Source organism: Balearica regulorum, chromosome W (genome assembly GCF_011004875.1).
Source record: "Balearica regulorum gibbericeps isolate bBalReg1 chromosome W, bBalReg1.pri, whole genome shotgun sequence".
In the NCBI taxonomy this organism is placed as follows: Eukaryota; Metazoa; Chordata; class Aves; order Gruiformes; family Gruidae; genus Balearica; species Balearica regulorum.
The window spans coordinates 27689271-27714484 of record NC_046219.1 but is presented as its reverse complement, the minus strand read 5'-3'; the positions used below and the strand labels follow the sequence as shown (position 1 = coordinate 27714484).

The following is a 25214-nucleotide window of genomic DNA, read 5'->3' as shown; positions in this document are numbered from 1 at the left end:
AAAAAAAAAATTGTTGAGTACCTCAGCCTTCTCCACATCAATTGTCACCAGTTCTTGTGTCTTATTTATCGGGGAGAGGGTACATTTTCTTTAACCTTTCTTTTCTGGCCAATGTACCTGTAGAAACCCTTTTTATTATTATTCACATCCTTTGCCAAATTCAGCTCCAGCTTTGCCTTATCTGTCTTTATCCCATCCCTATGCATCCGGGCAGTGTCCCTATATTTTTCCAGGATACATGTCCCTGGTTCCACTGCCTATGGATTTCCTTCTTACACTTTAGTTTGATGAGGTGTCCTACCTTCCTTGCCTGATTTCTTACACATGGGAATCGATAGTTCTTGTGTTCTAAGGAAAATGTCCTTCAAGAGCGCTCTGTTAAGCTCCTTTGTCCCTGAGGGCAGTTTCCCAGGAGGTCACATCCACTAGTTCCTTAAACAACTGAAAGTTTGCTCTCCTAAAATTAAGGGTCCTGACTCTACTCTTCACTTGGCCCATAGCTCTCAAGTTTTTGAATCCCACCAGGGTATGATTACTGCCACCAATCTTGACCTCTCTTATTAGTTCAGCTGTGTTGGTGAGCAAGAGGTCCAGTAACCCTTCTCCTCTGGTCAGGCTGTCATCTCAAGCCATGAAGGGGCAGAACCCATATGGATTTCTGGAAGTGATCATGGACTGGCCAGAAGGCAAAGATTTGGGAATATCACCAGAGGAAGAGGTGACACGTGCTGAAGAAGACCCACCGTATAATAAACTGCCAGAAAATGAGAAGCAATATGCCCTGTTCACTGATGGGTCCTGTTGCATTGTGGGAAAGCATCAGAGGTGGAAGGCTGCTGTATGGAGTCCTGCATGACGAGTCGCAGAAGCTGCTGAAGGAGAAGGTGAATCGAGCCAGTTTGCAGAGGTGAAAGCCATCCAGTTGGCTTTCTGTCACGTAAAAGGTATAGGGGAGTCTGTGATCCCTGATGCAATTTCCTGGCATTCGAAGTATCTGTGAACACAAAAGAAGTAGTTGTGGTGGGTTGACCCTGGCTGGAGGCTAGGTGCCCACCAGAGCCACTCCTTAACTGGACAGGGGAGAAAAAGTATAACAAACGGCTCGTGGGTTAAGGACAGGGAGAGATGACTCACCAATTACCGTCAGGGGCAAAACAGATTGAACTTAGAGAAAAAAATGCATCGAATTTATTACCAAGCAAAACAGAGTAGAGCAATGAGAAATAAAACCAAATCTTAAAACACCTCCCCCCACCCCTCCCATCTTCCCGGGCTCAACTTTACTCCCAGTTTCAACCTACTTCCCCCCCAGCAGCGCAGGGGGATGAGGAATGGAGGTTGTGGTCAGTTGATCACATGTTGTTTCTGCCTCTCATTCCTCCTCAGGGGGAGGACTCCTCACATTCTTCCCCTGCTCCAACATGGAGTCCCTCTCATGGGAGACAGTCCTTCACGAACTGCTCTGATATGGGTCTCTCCCATGGGGTGCAGACCTTCAGGAGCAGACTGCTCCAGCGTGGGTCCCCCACGGGGTCACAAGTCCTGCCAGCAAACCTGCTCTGGCATGGGCTCCTCTCTCCATGGGTCCACAGGTCCTGCCAGGAGCTTGATCTAGCATGGGCTTCCCACAGGGTCACAGCCTCCTTCAGGTGTCTCCACCTGCTTTGGTGTAGGGTCCTCCACAGGCTGCAAGTGGAATCTCTGCTCCCCATTATCCTTCCTCCATGGGCTGCCGGGGGACAGCCTGCTTCACCATGGTCTTCTCCACAGGCTGCAGGGGAATCTCCGCTCTGGCGCCTGGAGCATCTCCTCCCCCTCCTTCTTCACTGACCTTGGTGTCTGCATAGCTGTTCCTCACATATTCTCACTCCTCTCTCTGGCTGCAAAAGCTGCTGCTAGTTGGTTTTTTTTTCCCTTCTTAAATATGTTATCTCAGAGGTGCTACCACCATGATTGGCTTGGCCTTGGCCAGCGGCGGGTCGCTCTTAGAGCTGGCTGGTATTGGCTCTCTTGGACTCAGGGGAAGCTTCTAGCAGCTTCTTGCAGAAGCCACCCCTGTAGCCCTCCCTGCTACCAAAACCTTGCCATGCAAACCCAATACAGTAGTGCTCGGTCGTGATTTGACCAGCAGATATTAGGTTAGAAGGTAGGTACTATCCATCAAGTACTGATTCAATGGAGTTTTCTGGAGCTATCTTTCACTTCCCAAGTTTGGGTTACTAATTCTGCAATGTTTGGTACGGCTGCCGTTAAAGGTGCAGTATTGGCATTCAATCGCCTATAATCAATTGTAAGCTGCCACTGTCTGTTTGGCTTTTTTACCGGCCAGACAGGAGAATTATAGAAGGAGTGTGTGCGAGTGATAATACCTCTGTTTTCCAAATCTGTTACCACCCTGTCAATGCCCGAATGTGCGGCTGCTGGCAGGGGGTACTGCTTTACGTGAGTTATTTTTGATGGGGGTAAAGGTATAGACATCTCTAATAAATTTATAGCTTTAGGCTCATCCTCTTGAAACCACGCTATCTCTCCATCATTTCGTCTGGCAAAACTCCAGACTGACCCATCGGGGAGTTTCTACACTCTGCCATACAATACATCAAATCCCAATATGTTAGTACTAGCAGCACCGACCAATACTTTGATTTGAACTTTGGTTTAAGCTTAGTGCTGTGGACCTGACGATCTCGTTGAGGGGATGGTTCTGGCAGTTTCACGGTGGTTGGTCCGCTCCAACCCATGCGGCACCCATAGTTCGGTATCTGTTGTACAAACTTGCTCCAGGTGGGTACATGGACCTGCTCCCGGGGGAGCTGAGTGGCAGCCATGGCAGCATTCATATCACAGGTCGTTTGTATATGGCCCTGGACATGAGCTACGTATGTCTTTAGGCTATCCGTGAGGTCGCAGATAAGGGGAGTTAATCGTGCCGGATCAACAGGGGCTAGTATCAGGGATCTCCTTAACGTATCCCTCTCATACATCGCTTGTATGCAGGCTGCCTTTTGTACAGATGCAACCAAGTCAGAGAATCCTGAGGTTTTGATAACAAGGGGTTATCCTCTGTCTTGTGGATCTATGCCACCAGCCCAATTAGCAGCCTGCATTGTTAATTAATAATTATGATCGGCCGCTGTAGTGGTTAAAAACACTCTAGGACTCCAATAGCCTTCAGTTTCTTCCTCACTCAGTAAGATTCAGTCCTCCTCTGTAAGGGAGACTCGACATGCATATTCTGTCTCGGACTCCTCCAGATGCCTAGAATACTTTTCCTGCAACTTGGCCAATTCAGCAGGAGACCAGGGAATGGTGTGTACGGTAGTATGAACATCGTCATCCCTGTCATCTGTGGTTTTGGTTTTAATTAATGGCCGTATAGGCGCGGATCCTAGGATAAGATCAGAATCTGCCACCAATTCATCGTCGTCATTATCATTCCAAATGTCTCCATCCCATGTCTCGGGGTCTGCACAGTGTATTACTTTGCAGAGCTGTTTAGCCAAGACTGAGGACAGCATTTGATCTAGTAAGAAATTTAGTAACCTTTCCTGTAGCTGTTTTTCTAGCCTTTCAAATGAGGCTAATAATAGCAATTTAAGTTCCCTAATTTCTGTATTTAAGTTTTGGTTGTCTGACATGAGAGAATCTACTTGTGTTCCCAATTTCTCATTGTTTTCTTTTTCCAAAGTTAATGATGTTTTCAATTGCTCATTTTCCTCCCTTTCTGAAGTCAGTGATTCATTTCAATGCTTCATTTTCCGACTTCAAAGAGGCATATTCTACATCTGCACTTCGTTTGGGGGAAAGGAACGTTTTGATTTCTTTTTGCACGCAAGATAAACAAGCCCCCAACACCGCACAAACAATTCCTTTGCCTTTACCTTCTTTGATCTTTTGCTCAGTTCTGCACAGTTCTATCCGCTCTACCACTTTGTCCTCATCTTTCCAAGATTTTAGGGCCCATTCTATTCCTGCTTGGGATGGCATACAGTTATATTTTTGCAGCAGTTTATCCATGGCAATCCTGCCAACTACGCCAATTTTCTGTCATGTAAAAGGTAAAGTCTGATGTGTGGCTGAGGGAGGCCCTCCCGTTGAGTCACGAGGTTCAGAAAGGACCCCCTTGCTTTCTAAACTCCTTCTGAGAGAGGAGCCTAGGTGCAGCTAGACTCCCTCCTTGGGCTACTTCTCATACCAACCTAGTGAATCTCCATCCACAATGTTTGTATAAGAGATAAGCAGTCACCAGTGTTTTTAACCTCTTATGTGCAATTTCTGCAGCACCATAAAGGCTGCTATGAAGAAAATTAAGTTCATCCTAGCCAGACCCAGTACAGCAGATAACTGATGTTTTTGGTCTTTTTGCCATCACATGGTATCAGGACTGCTTGAATTTTTGGCTGTTTTTACTTTTCTCTTGTAAGCTTGTCCTTTCTTAGAGGATGTTACATGGGTATTTCCTGAAGTTCTTTTTTCTACTAGTTCTGGCAGGCTTTCTCTTTTTTTTCTTTATCAAAAATAGAATCATAGAATCATTTAGGTTGGAAAAGACCTTTAAGATCATCAAGTCCAGCTGTTAACCTAGCACTTCCAAGTCCACCACTAAACCATGTCCATAAGCACCACATCTACATGTGTTTTAAATACCTCCAGGGATGGTGACTCAACCACTTCCCTGAGCAGCCTGTTCCAGTGATTGAGAACCCTTTTGGTGAAGAAATTTTTCCTAATATCCAATCTAAACCTTCCCTGGCGCAACTTGAGACCATTTCCTCTTGTCCTATCACTTGTTACTTGAGAGAAGAGACCAACACGCACCTCACTACAGCCTCCTTTCAGGTAGTTGTAGAGAGCAATAAGGTCTCTCCTGAGCCTCCTTTTCTCCAGGCTAAACAACCCCAGTTCCTTCAGCTGCTCCTCATAAGACTTGTGCTCTAGACCGCTCCCCGCACAAGGGGATTGTCACCGGGTCACTGAAACCCGGGAATAAACCTCGTAACACCAATGTAGTGTTAAAAGGCAGGCATTCTTTATTGCAGCGCTGGATGCACGGGGGATAGCTCCACCCAACGAGGTTTATTCCCAGGTTTTGGTGACAGGACGGGGAGGAGAATGGAAAAAACCTACAACTTGTGGGTTGAGATAAAGACAGTTTAATAGGATAACAAAGGAAGAGAATAATAATAGTAGTAATAACAATGATAACAATAATAATACAAGTGATACACGAACGCAATTGATCACCGTATGAAGAAAAAAACAAGTCCACTGCCCAGTCTGTTTCCGAGCAGCGATTCCACCTCCCAGCTAGCTTGCCCAGTTATATAGGGAGCATGATGTTACATGGTAGGGAATATCCCTTTGGCCAGTCTGGGTCAGCTGTCCTGGCTATGCTCTCCCAGCTTCTTGTGTAACTGGCAGGGCATGATAAGTTGAAAAGTCCTTGACTTAGTGTATACACAACAACTAGCCAGCAACAACTAAAAAAAATCAATGTGTTATTGATGAGGTTTAGCCCCAGCCGGCAGCTGAGCACCACATGGCTGCTCGCTCACCACTCCCCCAGCAGGATGAGGAGGAGAACAGGATGAGGAGGAGAACGGGAAAGACAAAGGCAAAGCCTCGTGGGTTGGGATAAGGGCAGTTTACTGGGACAGCAAGGGAGAGGGAAACAATCAACAACAGTACTGATAACGGAATGTTCACAATGGGTGATAAGAGAAAGCAATTTACCAATTCAAGACAGATGCTCAGCCCACATTCAGACCATCCTGGAGCCCCCAGGGAACCCACCCCTCCCCGACTAGCCCCCTTTTATGGTGAGGATGACATCACATGGTATGGAATAGCTTCCTGGCCAGCTTGGGTCACCTGCCCTGGCTTCTTGGGAAATTAACTCTATCCTAGCCAGAACCAGGACATTATCCACCCCTTATTCTATACTGTCTACGTCATGCCCAGATTATTCACAGATTCACAGATATCATTCCCTTACTCTATGGGCCATCCCTCTCAAATGTCCATCGAGTTCATTTAGTCCATGACTTTGGGTGCCATCTGTCATGACAGTCTCTCAGGGCAGGAGCGATGGTGCGTGCTGCTGGATTGTTGCACGCTGCATCCAGAGTTTCACAACTGGTGTAGCTGGCATGGTCCATGCTCGCAGTCTGGGCGTCGAAGATGTCATTTTTCAAGGAAGTTGCTGGGCACCAATTGCTGAAGTCAGTTCTAGTTCCATCATCGCAGCACTTTGCTCAATTTCATCAAAGTCAACAAGACGTACTTTTACAACCAGCCTCTCTAGTTAGCTAACTATCCCCTAGTGTTAGCTAACCAGGTGGCCTTTGCTAAATGTGTGTCCCAATGTTTGAGGGTCCCACCACCCATTGCTCTCAGGATAGTCTTTAGCAGTCCATTGTATCATTCGATTTTCCTAGGGGCTGGTGCATGGTAGGGGATGTGATACACCCACTCAATGCCATGCTCTTTGGCCCAGGTGTCTGTCAAGTTGTATCGGAAATGAGTCCCGTTGTCTGACTCAATTCTTTCTGGGGTGCCATGTCACAACAAGATTTACTTTTCAAGGCCCAGGATAGTGTTCCGGGCAGTGGCATGGGAGACGGGATATGTTTCCAGCCATGCAGTGATTGCTTCCACCATTGTAAGAACATAACTCTTGCCCTGGCGGGTTTGTGGGAGTGTGATGTAGTCAATCTGCCAGGCCTCCCCATAATTATATTTCAGCCATCGTCCATACCAGACAGGCTTTACCTGCTTGGCTTGCTTGATTGCAGCGCATGTTTCACATCATTGATGGATAACCTGTGCTACAGCATCCATGGTCAAGTCCACCCCTCAGTCATGAGCTCATCTATATGTGACATCCCTTCCTTGATGGCCTGAAGTGTCATGAGCCCACCGAGCTAGAAATAATTCACCCTTACATTGCCAGTCCAAATCCACCTGAGCCACTTCAATCTTGGCAGCCTGATCCACCTGCTGGTTGTTCTGATGTTCCTCAGTGGTCCGACTCTTGGGTACATGGGCATCTACAAGACGTACCTTTACAACCAGCCTCTCTAGCCGGGCAGCAATATCTTGCAACAAAGGGGCAGCCCAAATGGGTTTGCCTCTGTGCTGCCAGTTGCTCTGCTTCCATTGCTGCAGCCACCCCCACAGGATATTTGACACCATCCATGAATCACTATAGAGGTAGAGCGTTGGCCACTTTTCTCTTTCAGCAATATCTAAAGCTAGCTGGATGGCTTTCACCTCTGCAAACTGGCTTGATTCACCTTCTCCTTCAGCAGCTTCTGCAACTCGCCGTGTAGGACTCCATAGAGCAGCCTTCCACCTCCAATGCTTTCCCACAATGTGGCAGGACCCATCAGTGAAGAGGGCATGGGGCTTCTCATCCTCTGGTAGTTTATTGTACGATGGGGTTTCTTCAGCACATGCCACCTCCTTCTCTGACGATACTCCAATATCTTTGCCTTCTGGCCAGCCTGTGATCACTTCCAGAATTGCTGGGTGACTGGGTTTTCCTACTTGAGCCTGCTGTGTGATCAGTGTGACTCACTCCACATAGCATCATCAGTTGCATGGTGTGTAGAGGGGGCCCTCCCTTTGAACATCCAACCCAGCACTGGGAGTCAGGGTGCCAGGAGGAGCTGTGCTTCAGTACCAATAGCTTCAGAATGAGCTCGAACCCCTTCATAGGCTGCCAATATATCTTTTTCAGTCAGAGTGTAGCGGGCCTTGGATCCTCTGTATCCCCGCCTCCAAAACCCCAGGGGTTGACGCCTAGGAAAGCCTGTGTTTCCTTTTTGTTGATTGGTGGAGACATGGCTGCTATTTTGTTGATGACATCCATTGGGATCTGACGACGCCCATCATGACATCTTATTCCTAAAAACTGGATCTCCTGTGCAGGCCCCTTCACCTTACTTCGCTTTATGGCAAAACCAGCTTTCAGCAGGATTTGGATTATTTTCTTCCCTTTCTCAGAAACTTCCTCTGCTGAGTTGCCCCATACAATGATGTCATCAATGTATTGCAGGTGCTCTGGGGCTTCACCCTTTTCCAGTGCAGTCTGGATCAGGCCATGGCAGATGGTGGGGCTGTGTTTCCACCCCTGGGGCAGTCGATTCCAGGTGTACTGGACGCCCCTCCAAGTGAAGGCAAACTGTGGCCTGCACTCTGCTGCCACAGGGATCGAGAAAAAATGCATTGGCTATATCAATTGTGGCATACCACTTGGCTGCCTTTGACTCCAGTTCATATTGAAGTTCCAGCATGTCTGGCACGGCAGCACTCATCGGCGGTGTGACTTCATTCAGGCCACGATAGTCTACCATCAGCCTCCACGCTCCATTGAACTTCCGCACTGGCCATATGGGACTGTTAAAGGGTGAGCGGGTTCTGCTGATCACTCCCTGACCCTCCAGTTGATGAATCAGCTTATGGATGGGAATCAGGGTGTCTCGTTGCGATATTGCCACCAGTGCACCGCTGTGGTAACAATTGGCACGTGTTGTTCTTCGACCCTCAGCAACCCCACAGCAGAAGTATCCTCCAAGAGACCAGTGAAAGTCTGTTCAAACTGTTCAATTTCCTCTGTCTCCAGGGCAGCTATACCAAAAGCCCACCAGTACTCTTTTGGATCCTTGAAATACCCTCTCTGTAGGTAGTCTATTCCAAGGATGCACGGAGCCTCTGGGCCAGTCACAATGGGGTGCTTTTCCCAGTCATTACCAGTCAGACTCACTTCAGCCTCCAGCAGAGTCAACTGTTGGGATCCCCCTGTCACTCCAGAAATACAGATGGGTTCCACCCCTTCATAGCTGGATGGCATTAAAGTACACTGTGCATTGGTGTCCACTAGAGCCTTATACTCTTGTGAGTGTGACATGCCAGGCCATCGGATCCACACAGTCCACTAAACCCGGTTGTCCCTTTCCTCCACCTGGCTGGAGGCAGGGCCCCTCTAATCCTACTCATCATATTTGCTACTTGCTTCTTGCAAAAAGGACTTAGAAGTCCCTTCAAGAGGATCATAAGTATGGTCAGGCCTTTCACTCGATCTGGGAGGCTGCCCGCTGGAAACTGGAGTGACGTTTTTCCTGGAAGAATCCCTTTTTACAACTGTCTTGCCTTGCAGCTCACGTACTTGTGCCCGTAGGGCTGGAGTAGGTTTTCCATTCCACTTCCTCACGTCCTCTCCGTGGTCACGCAGGTAAAGCCACAGGGTGCCTCATGGTGTGTACCCTCTATATCCCCTCTCTGGAGCAGAGGAACGCTTACTCCGAATAGCCGAGACACTGGTACATACAGGCGGGGAGTGGGACATATCCTCTTTGAGTTGCTGGAACTCCTGGGCCAGTTTCTCCACAGCCGAGACAAGGGAGGAAGAAAGGCTCTCTTCATATTGCCAGAGTCAGCCAGCCACTTCATCCACTGTGGGTGCCTCTTTGCGTTTCCAGCCCATTACTGCCAGTGAGTTGGCATACGATGATGGTGCGCCCCGTACAAACTTCCGCCACGTGGGTTGGGTACATTGGACTTCATCAGGGTCTGTGGGTAACTGTGCATTGTCCAGGTCATAATAAACCATCTCCTGCACAGCTAATTCCCGCAGGTATTGGATACCTCTCTCCATGGTGGGCCACTTGCCTGGATGACATACGACCTCTTCCCTGAAGGGATACCTTTCCTTCACACTTGACAGGAGTCGCCTCCAGAGGCTGAGGGCTTGTGCCTTTTTCACAATTGCCTTGTCAATGCCCCCTTCCCTAGACAGGGATCCCAGCTGTTTGGCCTCCCTACCCTCTAATTCCAGGCTGCTGGCCTTGTTATCCCAGCATTGGAGCAGCTAGTCTATATTTATGTCCAGCATTACTCCATCCCAGGTGCAGAATCCGGCATTTGGACCTGTTAAATTTCATGCCACTGATGATTGCCCAATGCTCCAATCTATCTAGTTCCTTCTGCGAGGCCTCTTGTCCCTCAACCCCAGTTCCTTCAGCCGCTCCTCATAAGACTTGTGCTCTAGACCCTTCACCAGCTTCATTGCTCTTCTTTGGACATGCTCTAGGAAGTCAGTGTCTTTCTTGTAGTGAGGGGCCCAAAACTGAACACAGTACTCAAAGTGTGGCCTCACCAGTGCCAAGTACAGGGGGATGATCACTTCCCTAGTCCTGCTGGCCACACTATTCCTGATACAAGCTAGGATGCTGTTGGCCTTCTTGGCCACCTGGGCACACTGCTGGCTCGTATTCAGCCGGCTATTGACCAACACCCGCAGGTCCTTTTTCGCCAGGCAGCTTTCCAGCCACTCTTCCCCAAGCCTGTAGCGTTGCATGGGGTTGTTGTGACCCAAGTGCAGGACCTGGCACTTAGCCTTCTTGAACCTCATACAGTTGGCCTCGGCCCATCGATCCAGCCTGTCCAGATGCCTCTGCAGAGCCTTCCTACCCTCAAGCAGATCAACACTCCTGCCCAACTTGGTGTCATCTGCAAGCTTACTGAGGGCGCATTCGATCCCCTCGTCCAGATCATTGATAAAGATATTAAGCAGAACTGGCCCCAAGACTGAGCCCTGGGGAACACCACTTGTGACTGGCTGCCAACTGGCTTTTTCCTTTGAGTTGTTTTGAATTAATACATGTAGGTAGTGGTAGGTGAGTTTGGTAGGTTAAGATTTCTATGTGATGGCTGAATTTTAAGGAGTTTTGGATGCTAACTTTCAGATTATTTTTCTGTCTTTTCAGGTCTCTGGACGGCAGACTGAAAAGAAATGCAGTTTTAAGAGGTATGCCTCATGTAGGTCAAAATAGTCCTGACTAGCATATGTGCTAATGATAAAGCCACTCCTTTGAGGAGGGATCTGATTGCTTGTCCTCTGTTTCTGTGGGTCTATTCTAATAAGTTTTCTTTGCTGAAATCTCTGGAAGCTGCTTCTTCAAGCCTGTTTTGTTAGTGGCATAACTTTACTGAAGAGGTCTGTAATATACTGCTACTGGTTGATAATTTTAACAAGACATTGCCTTAGTAGAGAAAGTATAGCATGAATGAGGATACTTGACTGACACTTGTCTACCCCCTTCCACTCTCTCCTGTTGTGGATTTTCTTTAAATTGGGAGTGTACTCCAAATACTTTTGTAGTTTCCTCTACTCAATCCTTGGTTGAGTACTTGGGCTATCAGGCACTGATACTGTTTCTATCCTCAGTGTGATATAACATAACATTATTTAGAACCAAAAAGAAGAAATACTAGTCTCTGTTCAAAAAAATCATTTTGGCATATTGGTTGAATATTTGCATCTGATTGTTTTTTGCTTTGGTTTTTCATGTTCCATCTATTCCGAGGTCTGCCTCTTACTCCTCTCCAGTGTTGATATGTTGTGTCTGAATAATTCAGTGCTTTACAGCTGCTAGCAAAAGCATTGTCCTAGAAATTAAATTTGCTACTTCTTCCCTTATCAATTTCAGGATTCATTCAAGAAATTGTAGGGAATCTGTTCCCTTTCTTACAATTTGGAAGAGATTTTAGAAAAATAGCCTTTTTCTCATTCTCACAGAAATCTAGGTCTCATCCAGTCTTTTTAGTACTCTCATTTTTCTAATTTTTCAAAAGAAAACTTTTCCTTCAGGATTGAGTCAGGTCTCCGAAACTTTAGAAGGTCTCCTATTTCTTTAAGGTAGTCACAATATGGATTTTTTTTTGGTTCTGTCTGAAGAAGGGTTCCTAGTGAAAAGTACTTCTTTTCTGAGTTAAAACCAGCTCTTCAGCTCATCACAGAACTGCTTGTTTCACTGGCTTCTAAGTTGTTTGCAAGGGTGGTAAAGAGTGATCTAACCTGCAAAGGGCCGATTTCTCACATTTCATGTTTTCTGCTTTCTTTTTTCAGTAACCAGGACACAAATTAATTTTAAAGAGGTATCCTCTATCTGAGAAGAGTTTTATCTTTTAAAACCTGTGAAATTATAGTGCAGAGTAGCTTTCTCTCTTCCAATAATGGATTTGAGGGTAGGGGATCATGCTATGATGCTGGTTCTCACTTACTGGCTGGGTTTAAGCGTAAGATGTTTCTGATCAAATGCCATTATGCAGTAGGTAAAGAATTTCAGACAGTTATTTACAGTAATTCTCAGTTTGTTTAAGACTTTCTGCTGTAGCAGATTGTTTAAACAAGTAACTGAGTAGCAGAGCTAATGAAGCTTTGTATCCTACAGATTTGTCTTGATTGGCTGTGTGACTTATGCTAAGATTTTTCTGTAACTGTCCACTAATTGCTGCAAAACAATATTTTGGATAGAGGCTTGGTGGCAGCCAAAGGTTTGCTGTGTTCAGTTCTGTAAAACAGACATTCAAAAGCTGAGAGTAAAATTGCAAATCTTCTCCCTCCTCCTTGGCTGTTTGCTTTTAAGAACATAAATATCTATGAGATTTCTGCCTGTGAACTTGACTGCAGTCATATGAAAGATTCAAAAGTTCTTGGCCATGCATCTTGTATGCACTGACTAGTGACATAAGCATTGTTACTGAAGGAAGCCAAGCTAAAAACATTTTCAGTTAATATATAGGTGTATATTTCCCATATTAACTCCAGTGCACTCTAGTGAGTTTATAAATCAATCTCTAATCCAGAAGGCTGAATTAGCAGATGTGATTTTATTTATTTATTTATTTATTTATTTATTTATTTTAAAAAATAAGAATAAGAATTTGATGCAAGAAGACTTTAGTCCAGGTGATTCTTTGCAAAGGTAAACTTATACTCTCTTGTAACTTAAAGCTACAGCTACTTTCACCTCTAATCTTTTTCTGCTAGTTGTAAAAGCAACAAGGTTTAAACGCTGTGATCATGCTATCTTAATTAAGTAGAGTTAATTTCTATGTAATTATGGCCAGATATTGTTTTCCTCAAGTACTCAGTACAGTCTTTCATATCACTTGAATAGGCCAATGCATGAGGTATTAATATTTGATTCCCTGCTTAATAGGGGTGAACAATGTGATTTCATGTGTTTTGCAATTTTAAATAGACTGAGCTTTGTGTGGGCACTTCCTATTTATTTGGAACAAAATGCATTTAAACTTGAATGCAGGTAAAAATCTGGGCACTAGGTTAGTGGATTATAGAGTCAGGAGGGATGGGATAATTTGTTCCAAATTCATCTCTTGTTTAACAATGGCCATAGGACTTCCCTCAGTTACAATTATTGTTTGAAATATTGGAAGGCATAATAAGTTGTGTTTGAATGTTACAAACCACCTTACAACTTATGTATATGTCGTGGTTTAACCCAAGTTGGTAACTAAGCACCATGCAGCCACTCACTCACCCCTCACCCCCTGCAGAAAGGGATGGGGAGGAGAATGGAAAAAAAAACCCACAACTTGTGGGTTGAGATAAAGACAGTTTAATAGGATAACAAAGGAAGAGAATAACAACAACAACAACAATAATATATATAAAACAAGTGATGCACAAATGCAATTGCTCACCACATGCGAAAGGGAAAAAAACCCAATCTGATGCCCAGTCTGTTTCCGAGCAGCGATTCCACCTCCCAGCTAGCTTACCCAGTTATATAGGGAGCATGACGTTACATGGTAGGGAATATCCCTTTGGCCAGTCTGGGTCAGCTGTCCTGGCTGTGCTCTCCCAGCTTCTTGTGCACCTGGCAGGGTGTGAGAAGCTGAAAAGTCCTTGACTTAGTGTAGACACAGCAACTACCCAGCAACAACTGAAAAAAATCAGTGTGTTATCAACATTATTCTCACCCTAAATCCAAAAAACAGCACTATACCAGCTACTAGAAAGAAAATTAACTCTGTATCTCAGCTGAAACCAGGACACAGTGTTTGACCACCCTCATGGTAAAGAAATGTTTCCTAATGTCCAGTCTAAACCTCCCCTGGCATAGCTTTGAACCATTCCCATGCATCCTATCACCGTATACCAGGGAGAAGAGATCAGCACCTCCATCTCCACTTCCCCTCCTCAGGAAGCTGTAGAGAACAATGAGGTCACCCCTCAGCCTCCTTTTCTCCAAACTAGACAAACCCAGTGTCCTTGGCTGCTCCTCATAGGACATGCCTTCTAGCCCTTCCTTTCACCAGCTTTGTTGCCCTCCCCTGGATGCATTCAATGGCCTTAACATCCTTCTGAAATTGTGGGCCCCCCAAACTGTACATAGTCTTCAAGGTGATGCCACACCAATGCTGAATACAGCAGGATAATTTCCTCTTTTGACTGGCTGGTTTTGCTGTGTTTAATGCACCCCAGGATGTGGTTTGCCCTCTTGGCTGCCAGGGCACACTGCTGACTCACATTGAGCCTACTGTCAACAAGTACCCCCGATCCCTTTCTGCAGGGCTGCTCTCCAGCCACTCCTCTCCCAATCTATACTTGTGTCCGGCATTACTCCATCCCAGGTGCAGAATCCGGCATTTGGACCTGTTAAATTTCATGCCACTGATGATTGCCCAATGCTCCAATCTATCTAGTTCCTTCTGCGAGGCCTCTTGTCCCTCAAGAGAGTCAACAGCATCTCCCAGTTTGTTATCATAAGCAAATTTGCTAATGGTGCATTCAACTCCTGCATCCAGATCATTGATAAAAACATCGAACGGAACTGGCCCTAGAATTGAGCCCTGAGGAACACCGCTGGTGACCAGTCGCCAGCCAGATGTAGCCCCATTCACTACAACCCTTTGAGCCCTGCTGTTCAGCCAGTTCTTCACCCAGTGCACCATGAGCCTGCTCATCCCACAGTTGGACAACTTGTCCAGAAGGATGCTGTGAGGGACAGTACCAAAAGCCTTACTGAAATCCAGAAAAACTACTTGCCCGACCTATGCATGTTACTTTAAGTTTTGCTCTTATCGCATGATGCTGATGCAGAGGGGTAGACTGGACCGTGACGCTCTTTTGGACCCGTATCATTGAAAAGCATACCACCCCAAATTCTGACTTTTCTCTTTTTTGAATAGGGAGGAAGAGGGCATAGCTGTCCCTGATGGGCTTGGGAGAGGGTGTTCTTGCAGCATCTTCCTACAGTACTGTGAATTTACAGACTATTCTATCGCTCTTTGTATTGAGGAATGCAGAAGGGTTCTTTACCTGCTAATAAGTTAGGAATTGTCAAGAGTTTTGTGTTGGTTTGAATTCAGAGGTTTGTTCTTGCACACAATTCTCACACCAATAGTAGCCACGTATAATCATCCCAAGGAGATGCCACAGATTGCCACTGATTGGTTCATCCAAATACTGACATGAGAGATCTAACAGAGGAAGGTCACTTTATTTTATAAATAGTCATTTAAAAGTGGATAAGCGTTAGCACTAATTCTACTGCCAGAGCAAACGCTGCAAATTGTAAATCCTACATGTTCTCATTATTAGTGGTTCTGACACTTCCTCTGTTCTTCCCAGCACTTCCCAGCACTTCTACTGCTGTTCATCTGTCTGTGAACTAGTTGGTGACACGTCTGGTTCAGCTTGCTTTTTCTCACTGTGCTTCTTTTTGGTGAATTTCAGGAATCCAAAAAAAAAAATAGTGCTAGAAATCTTATTTTTCATAGTAGCATAATTATAGATTTTATTTTTTCCAACTCCTGTACCATGCTGGAGTAGTGAGACTAAAACAACTTGTATCTGTGACCCAACATGTTTGGACAGAAGTACATAATGATATACAGTGTGTAAGCTATGGATTCTTAATTGGCATATGCTTCACACAATGGTTGAGGTTGGAAGACACAGCTGGAGATCATGTATTCCAATTCCCTTCTTCTCAAAGCACAGTCACCTAGAGGAGGTTGCTCTCCATGTCTAGTCAGGTTTTGAATATGTCTGTGGATGAAGACTCCACAACCTCCCTGGGCAACCTGTTCCAGTGTTCAATCACCCTCACGGTAAAAAAGGGTTTTCTTATGTTTAGGTGGAATTCCTTGTATTTAAATTTGTGCTCATTGCCTCTTGTCCTGTCACTGGGCACTACTAGAAGAGTCTGGCTCCATCTTCTTTACTGCCTCCCATCAGGTATTAACATGCATTGATAAGATCCCCCCCTGAGCCTTGTCTTCTCCGGGTTGAACAGTCCCAGTTCTCTCAGCCTCTCCTCATATGTCAGATGTTCCAATTCCTTAATCAGTTTTGTAGTCCTTTGCTGAACTTGCTCCAGTATGCCCATGTCCTTGTACTGGGGAACTTCAGGATTGGACACAGCACAACAGATGTGGCCTCACCAGTGCTGAGCAGAGGATAAGGATTGCATGTACTGGTGCGTGGGATTGTTTGTCCCCAAGTGCTTGGCATTTCCCTTTGTTGAACTTCATGAGGTTCCTGTTGGCCCATTTCTGCAGCTTTTCCAAGTCCCTCTGAATGGCAGCACAACCATCTGGTCTATCAACTACTCTTAATGGTTTTGTATCATCTGCAAACTAGCTGAGGGTGAACTCAGTCCCATTGTCCAGATCATTAATGAAGAAGTTAAATAGGATTGGCCCCAGTAGTGACGCCTGGGGTGTACACCACTAGCGACTGGCTTCCAGATGGACTTCATGCCACTGGTCGCAACCCTTTGAGTCTGTCAGTTGAGACAGTTTTCAGTCCACCTCACTGTCTGCTAATCTAGCCTGTACTTCATCAGCTTCTCTATGAGGATGTTGTGGAAGACAATGTTGGACAGTATACTGGAAATATGTATTTACTATTCAGAGGTATTTCTTTTTCCTTTTTAAATTCAAAATTAGGTTGGATTACTTGCTCTGAAAAAGGTTTCAAATTCAGTTTTGGCTTCCTTTTGGACAAGGTGCTTGCTGATTAAGAGGTAGGAAGATTTTTACGGAGCCTTTTGCCTGCATTCCAAAATGGGGGTGGGGGGTGTATTACCTTCTTTCTCATACCTTTTTTTGAAAGATAATGTTGTAAAAGGAATTAAGAGGAAAGTTTGGATTTGCCTAGAGAATAGGGTTAGTTAAAACAAGATGGCTAATCTCAGTCTTCCTGATCTAAGGGGGTTTTTTTGACCTTGTATTAGCTTGCTATATAGTGCTGGTCCTTATCTGCCACATATTAGGTTAATTACCTGTGCAGAAAATGTCAGTACTCTGAGCAGAAGAATGTTACATCAAGTAGAATTGTCCAGAGAAATTTAGCTGCTGGTAAATATGCTTTTCACAGTATCATTAAGGTTGGAAGGGTCCTTGTGAAATCGTCTAGTCCTCAAGCAGGGTCAACTTGAGAAGGTTGCCCAGGACTGTGTCCAGTCGGGTTTTGAATATCTCCAAGGATGGAGACTCCACAACCTCTCTGGGCAACCTTTGCCAGTGTTTGATTACCCTCACAGTAAAAAAAAAAGAAAAAGTCTTTTATTCTGTTCAGTCAGAATTTCACATGTTTAAATTTGTGCCAATTGCTTCTTGTCTTTTCACTGGGTACTACTGAGAAGAGTCTGGCTCCCTCATCTTCATTCTCTCCCATAAGGTATTAACACACATTGATAAGATCCCCTTTGAGCCTTCTCTTCTCCAGGCTGAAGAGTCCCTGCTTTCTTGGCCTATCCTCATATGAAAGATGCTCCAGTCCCTTAATCATCTTCGTGGCCCTTTGCTGGACTCTCTCCAGTATGTCCATGTCCGTCTTGTACTGAGGAGCCCAGAACTAGACACAGTACTCCAGATGTGACCTCACCAGTGCTGAATAGAGAGGAAGGATCACTTCCCTCAGCATGCTGGCAACACTCCTCCTTATGCAGCCCAGTATACTGTTGGCCTTCTTTCCCATGAGAGTGCATTGTTGGCTCATAGTCAACTTGTTGTCCACCAGAACCCCAGGGTCCTTCTCTGCAGAGCTACTTTCTAGCCAGTTGGCCCCCAGCATGTACTGGTGCCCGGGGTTATTCTTCCCCAGGGGCAGGACTTGACATTTCCCCTTGCCGAACTTCATGAGGTTCCTCTCTGCCCAATTCTCCAGCCTGTCAAGGTCCCTCTGAATGGCAGCACAACCCTCTGGCATATCAGCCACTCCTCCCAGTTTTGTACTGTGTGTGAACTTACTGAGGGTGTCCCAGCATCTTCATTAATGACCTAGATGTTAAACAGTATTTACTCCAGTATTGACCCCTGGCATACACCACTTCTGACTTGCCTCCAACTGAACTTTGTGCCACTGCTCACAATCCTCGCCATTCACAACCCTGGCCATTCAGCCAGTTTTCAGTCCACCTCGCTGTCCACTTATGTAATCTGTACTTTGTCAGTTTGTCTATGACGATATTATGTGATACAGTGTCAGAAGCCTTACTAGAGTCAAGGTAAACAACATCCACTGCTCTCCCCTCATCCACCAAGCTAGTCACCTCATTGTAGAGGGCTATCAGGTTGGTTAAGCATGATTTCTTCTTTGTAAATCCATGCTGACTACTCCTGATCACCTTCTTGGCCTTCATGTGTCTGGAAACAGTTTCCAGGCAGATTTTCTCCATCACCTTCAAAGGGACTGAGGTGAATCTGACCGGCTCATAGTTCCCCAGATCTTCCTTCTTGTCCTTTTTGAAGATAGGAGTGACATTTACTTTCTTCCAGTATTCAGAAACTTCTCCCAATCACCATGACCATTCAAAGATAATTGAGAGTGGCCTCACCATGACATCAGCCAGCTCCCTCAGCACTTGTGGGTGCAACCCGTCAAGCCCCATGGATTTATGTATGTCCAGTTTATTTAAGTGCTCCCTAAACTGGTCCTCCTCCACCGAGGGTAAATCTTCCTTACTCCACGCTTTCCCTCTGGTCTCAGGGGCTTGGGATTCCTGAAGGCCAGTCTTGTCAGTAAAGGCGCATTGAGTACCTTGGCCTTTTCCATGTCCCTTGTCACCAGTTCCCCTGCTCCATTCAACAGCTGGCCCATGTTTTCCCTAGTCTTCCTTTTGCTTTTTATGTACTTGTAGAATCCTTTCTTGTTGTCCTTCACACCCCTTACCAGATTCAGCTTCAAATTGGCCTTGGCTTTTCTAACCCCATCCCTGCAAGATCAAACAGCATCTCTGTTATGAGCAAAAAGCAGGTGCGGATCCCTCAGGGATGAGGCACAACACACAAGTGAAAGTTTTGGCTTTAATGAAAGCGTAGCATTACCACGGTGGGAGCCTCAGGACACCGACGCTAATCAAATAAGGACCCAACACAGCGGAACCCTGCTTGTGAGTGAAGCTCAAGGGAAAGCACCTCAGGGATGGATAATAAAACTTGCACTGATTAACATATCATACATATGCAATGTCCTGTTTTGCTCATTAGCAAGTACCATAGGGTCCTGTGGTGGCACCATCCCACAGTCCCTTTGCCACTCTGGATGATTTCGGAGGGTGAAAAACATATCTGCATATGACACTTCATCCCATTTTCCTTCCCTTCTTAAAAACAACATTAATTGCAAGATAGTGTTATAATCAATTGACCCATTCAACGGCCATTTGGCTCCATCTTCTAGTTTGTACAGTGGCCACCACTCAGTACTTAATAAGGGTCTTCCTGCTCTCTGTGCCTCCAGTCCCAGCAATTTCCTTCCAGTGAGCGAGTACACAGCCTAGGGGACTCTTTTTAGAATGCCCCCCCCCCCCCCGGGTATTGCCCATCCTAATAATTTCTTTTTCCTTTTTCCCAAACTCTTTCCTGCTACCTTCTGTATCCCGTTTTAACTTCCACACAAACCTCCTCTTACAAATCCTCATGGTTCTCTTTCAATCCTTTCCCCAGACGTCCCCAAATTTCTGGGATTAGGTCTTTTCTTTTTACACGCAAACTTTACTATTTCGGATTCTTGATAAGCCCTTTCCCAATCACAAAGCTGGGGATTTTGGGAAAGCACTTATGACATTCAGCTTTCCGCCTTCTAGATAAACAATACCACTTTTTCTTACAAGATGCACATTTCAACCAGACCCAAGCCGAATGCCAATTTTTGCGTAATTTGTTAGTAAGCCCACGCACAAAACAAGGAATCACCCCTACGTGTCCATCAATATGGGGGTTTAAAAAAGGTATCTGGGACAGGTTGTTCCCAATCTAGGGCTACTATCTGTCCAATTGGTGTTGAATACGCTCTTCTTAATAAAGTTCGCTCCTCTCCCCTCCTTATCCAGTTCCCTCCTTCGTTTAAATACTCCCAAGGTTCGAGCCCAAACCAGCAAAGGAGTGACTCTCTCCGTCCTGCCACTTTGATGATCAGCCAGGCCTCCGATACTTAGGAGATTGACTAAACACCACAGCAGCCCAACTTACATATATCAAAAACACTTACAGACCTTACAAACATTTCAGACACTGTGGTGGGTTGACCCTGGCTGAGGGCCAGGTGCCCACCAGAGCCGCTCTATCACTCCCCTCTTTCATTAGACAGGGGAGAAAAAGTACAATGAAAAAAAAACTTACGGGTCGAGATAAGGACAGGGAGAGATCATTCTCTAATTATCATCACGATCAAAACAGACCGAACTTAGAGAGGGAATTCATCTTATTTATTACTAAGCAAAACAGAGTAGAGGAATGAGAAATAAAACCAAATCTTAAAAACACCTCCCCCCACCCCTCCCATCTTCCCGGGCCCAACTTCACTCCCGGCTTCAACCTCCGCCCCCCGCAGCGGCACAGGGGGACGGGGAGTGGGGGTTACGGTCAGTTCATCACGCGGTGTTTCTGCCGCTTCTTCATCCTCAGGGGGAGGACTCATTGTTCCCCCGCTCCAGCGTGGGGTCCCTCTCACGGGAGACAGTCCTTCACAGCCTTCTCCAACGTGAGTCTCCTCCACGGGGTGCAGACCTTCGGGAGCAAACTGCTCCAGCGTGGGTCCCCCACGGGGTCACAAGTCCTGTCAGCAAACCTGCTCTGGTGTGGGCTCCTCTCTCCACGGATCCACAGGTCCTGCCAGGAGCTTGCTCCAGCGCGGGCTTCCCACGGGGTCACAGCCTCCTTCAGGTGCCTCCACCTGCTCCGGCGTGGGGTCCTCCACGGGCTGCAGGTGGAATCGCTAGACCCCCTCATCCTCCCTCCATGGGCTGCAGGGGGACAGCCTGCTTCACCATGGTCCTCACCACGGGCTGCAGGGGAATCTTGCTCCGGCGCCTGGAGCACCTCCTCCCCCTCCTTCTTCACTGACCTTGGTGTCTGCAGATGTTCTTACATCTTCTCACTCCTCTCTCTGGCTGCAAAAGCGCTCTCAAACTGTTTTTCTCTTTCTTAAATATGTTATCACAGAGGCGCTGATTGGCTTGGCCTTGGCCAGCGGCGGGTCCGTCTTGGAGCCGGCTGGCATTGGCTCTATCAGACACAGGGGAAGCTTCTAGCAGCTTCTCACAGAAGCCACCCCTGTAGCCCCCCCGCTACCAAAACCTTGCCACACAAAACCAACACCGGTCCGTCTCTGGCCGCGTTCCTCGCGGTATCAAGGAACCGCAAATCAGGACTCCCACTCTCTTCACAGTGCCGCTGTCTCTCAAACACACACACACAGACACTCGTGCTTTTAACATAAAATACCCGGGCGTTTCATAGATAAATCATACAGTTCACGCTCTAGTTGTTATCCCTTCAGCAGCTGCACACTTTGAGGCTCGCTTATCCTTCTCCTGCTTCTTATACAGTCATTAGCAGGTCCGTCCTGGCTCCCAATGCCGGGATGCAGCGATAACCTCGGATTCACTCGATCTACTCCCAAGATCGCTAGCGGCCGCTCTATTGGTCAGCGAATCCCCGCTTTCCTTAGGGTACCCTCCTCCCATACGGGGACTATGCTGTACGCCAGACGTCTCTGCGCGATTTACCAGTGGCCCCGGCCAAGCGTGGGCGTCCCCTACGACTTACTGGCCCCCTCGTTAAACATACCGTTTATCCGCAGCTTCAGGAGGTTGTTGTCTACTCCCGCAGTGAGCGGCTGGGAGTGGAGGCTCCTCCGAGAGAAGTATTCGGGGCGCGCCTAGGGGCGTCCGCTCGGCAGTCGATCCTGCAGCCGAGCAGAGTGTCTCCTGGCTGGCTTGCCAAAATGACGTGCGGAAAGCAGACTCCACAACTGAGAAAGTTGTAAAGTAGGTATGTTTATTCAGCGCTGGGCAGCACGGGGGGTCATCCCACCAAAATCGTGCGCGCCTAGCCCAGTGATTTGCTCTGAATTTATACGCTTATATGATTGCATAATTACAAGATTTTGTAATATACATATCCATGATACATTCCCATCTCGTATTAAAATTAGCTTTTCCCCGACTCCTCCTCCTGGCGCATGCGTAGTGTCCTCTAGTCAGGGTGGGCAGGGGTCTCTGACGATGAAGTAAATATCATCCCCTTCATAATCTTTCGACCTTCTTCCCTTACGCAGGCACAGTACTCTCCCTGATCCTGATCCTGTCTTGACTATGTCCCCTCCCAACCTCTTGCCCATCCCAGCCTACTCCCTGTGTATGTGTGTGTGAGGCGGGGGAAGAGAGAAAGTCTTGATACTGTGCAAGCACCTTTTAGCAATAGCCAAAACACTGCTGTGTTATCAAAATTGTTTTAGCTACAAATACAAAACAAAGCACCATTCAGGCTGCTATGAAGAAAATTAACTCCATCTCAGAACAAGTAGTTAGAATGAAAAAATTAATTGTTCTAATTTATTTTGTAATATGCACTTTCATCTTATGTGATACAGAACAGATCTAAGAATCTGAGAAAACAGGCAGGGTGTGCAGGCAGGGCCTAGCCAGTCTACCTGCTCAAGAGGAGAGTCCACTGGTGGTCATCACTCTGTCATAGAAGGAGTTCAGCCATGGCGCCCACCAGGCAGAAAGCCCTAAGCTCTGTGCTCGCCAGAAGTCATGTGGCAACACAGACAGAGCTGCCACAGAAGCATGCGGCCACCCAGCTCTCAGGCTGCAGGGAGTGTCTGAGCTTGGCACTGGCAGGGGAAGGCAGCAGTGAGCTTGGCTGCCTGAGGTGTGACCAGGTGGACGACTGTCCTGGCTATGCTGTCCCAGCTTCTTGTGCACCTGGCAGGGCGTGAGAACCTGAAAAAGTCCTTGACTTAGTGTAGACCCTACAACTACCTACCAACAATTAAAAACATCAGTCTGTTATCAATATTATTGTAGTACTAAATCCAAAACACAGCACTATACCAGCTACTAGAAAGAAAAAATTAACTCTTATCACCTCAGCCGAAACCAGGACAGTATCTACCCCTTATTCCACACCATCAACGTCATGCCCAGGTCCTATACTTCCCAATGCATTCCAATTAATCACCATCACTTTTCCTGTCTTTTGATATGTACACACAGATATCATTCCCTTAGTCTATGGGCCATCCCTCTAAAATGTCCGTTGAATTCATTTAGTCCATGACTTTTGGGCTCCATCTGTCATAACAGTCTCTCAGGGCAGGAGTGATGGTGTGTGGAGTTGGATTGTTGCATGCTGCATCCAGAGCTCGTAGCTGATGCATCTGATGCAGTCCATGCTCATGCTCTGTGAGCTGAGATATCAATTTCGAGGAAGTTGCTGGGTGCTTGTTGCTGAAGCCAGTTCTGGTTTCATCACCTCTGCACTTTGATTGGTTTCATCAAAGTTCATTCTTCATTACTCTGGGTGATACTTACTGTAATACTGTTGTTATGGCATATAGCAATCATAGTAGTGATGACATACAGTATTATGTAGCAAGCAACATCATACAATTTAAATCATTGGCTATTCTCACCCAAAATCAAATCCCCTTGGGGTACACACTGGACTTCCCCATCCTTTCTCATCACCCACCAAGTGCACCCTGGTCCCTGAGCAAAAGCAATCCCACAGATGGGTTTGCCTTTGTCTGAAGCAGGGCTAACCCAGGCTGTCTTCCCTAACATATTCTTTAGATGCACTACAGGAACTATATCTCCTTCTACAGTACGTGGAAGCTTTGATTGGGCAGGGCCAGCTTGACTGATACATCCCCTAGTGTTGACTAACTAGGTGGCCTTTGCTAAATGCCTGTCCCAATGTTTGAAGGTCCCACCACCCATTGCTCTCAATGTAATCTTTAGCAGTCCATTGTACCTTTCGATTTTCCCAGAGGCTGGTGCATGGTAGGGGATGTGATACACCCACTCAATGCCATGCACTTTGGCCCAGGTGTCTATGAGGTTGTATCGGAAATGAGTCCCATTGTCTGACTCAATTCTTTCTGGGGTGCCACGTAGCCACAAGACTTGCTTTCAAAGGCCTAGGATAGTATTATGGGCGGTGGCATCGGGCATGGAATATGTTTCCAGCCATCCGGTGGTTCCTTCCACCATTGTAACCACATGTTGCTTGCCTTGGCAGATTTGTGGGAGTGTGATATAATCAGTCTGCCAGGACTCTCCATATTTATATTTTAGCCATCGTCCTCCATACCAAAGAGGCTTTAACTGCTTGGCTTGCTTGATCGCAGCGCAAATTTCACATTCATGGATGACCTGTGCAATAGCGTCCATGGTTAAGTTCACCCCTTGATCATGAGCCCATCTATATGTTGCATCTCTTCCTTGATGGCCTGAGGTGTCATGAGCCCAACGAGCTATAAATAATTCACTTTTATGTTGCCAGTCCAGATCTATCTGAGCCACCTCAATCTTATCAGCTTGATCCACCTGCTGGTTTTTTGCCTGGGTTTACCTCTGCACTGCCAGTTGCTCTCCTTCCATTGCTGTAACCACCCCCACAGGGCATTTGACACCATCCATGAATCAGTACAGAGGTACAGCGTTGGCCACTTTTCTCTTTCAGCAATGTCTAAAGCCAGGTGGATGGCTTTCACCTTTGCAAACTGGCTCGATTCACCTTCTCTTTCAGCAGCTTCTGCAACTTGTCTTGTAAGACTCCATAGAGCAGCCTTCCATCTCCGATGCTTTCCCACAATGCGACAGGACCCATCAGTGAACAGGGCATATGGCTTCTCATTTTCTGGTAGCTTATTATACAGTGGGGCTTCTTCAGCACGTGTCACCTCCTCCTCTGGTGATATTCCGAAATCTTTCCCTTCTGGCCAGTCTGTGATCACTTCCAGAATTCCTGGACGATTGGGGTTTCCTATTCGAGCCTGCTGTGTGATCAGTGCAACCCACTTATTCCACGTAGCATCAGTTGCATGGTGTGTGGAGGGGACCCTCTCTTTGAACATCCAGACCAGCGCTGGCAGTTGC

At 46.5% G+C, this 25214-nt stretch overlaps 1 protein-coding gene across 10 annotated transcripts in view; it reads left to right on the top strand.

The window, feature by feature from the left end:
- The window catches only part of LOC142599199 (polycomb group RING finger protein 3-like), a 115609-nt gene that overhangs the window by 19860 nt on the left and 70535 nt on the right, over positions 1-25214 (top strand). For 6 of the 10 annotated variants that reach the window (XR_012832831.1, XM_075739115.1, XM_075739109.1 and 3 more), the window contains exon 2: positions 10770-10810. The exons of 2 other annotated variants lie outside the window; for them this stretch is intronic. The gene's annotated coding sequence lies outside the window, so the exon portion shown is untranslated. Of the gene's footprint in view, positions 1-3006; positions 3527-10769; positions 10811-16767; positions 16845-25214 lie in introns of those variants that run through there. 2 more of the 10 variants (XM_075739110.1, XM_075739107.1) reach the window with 2 other exon arrangements.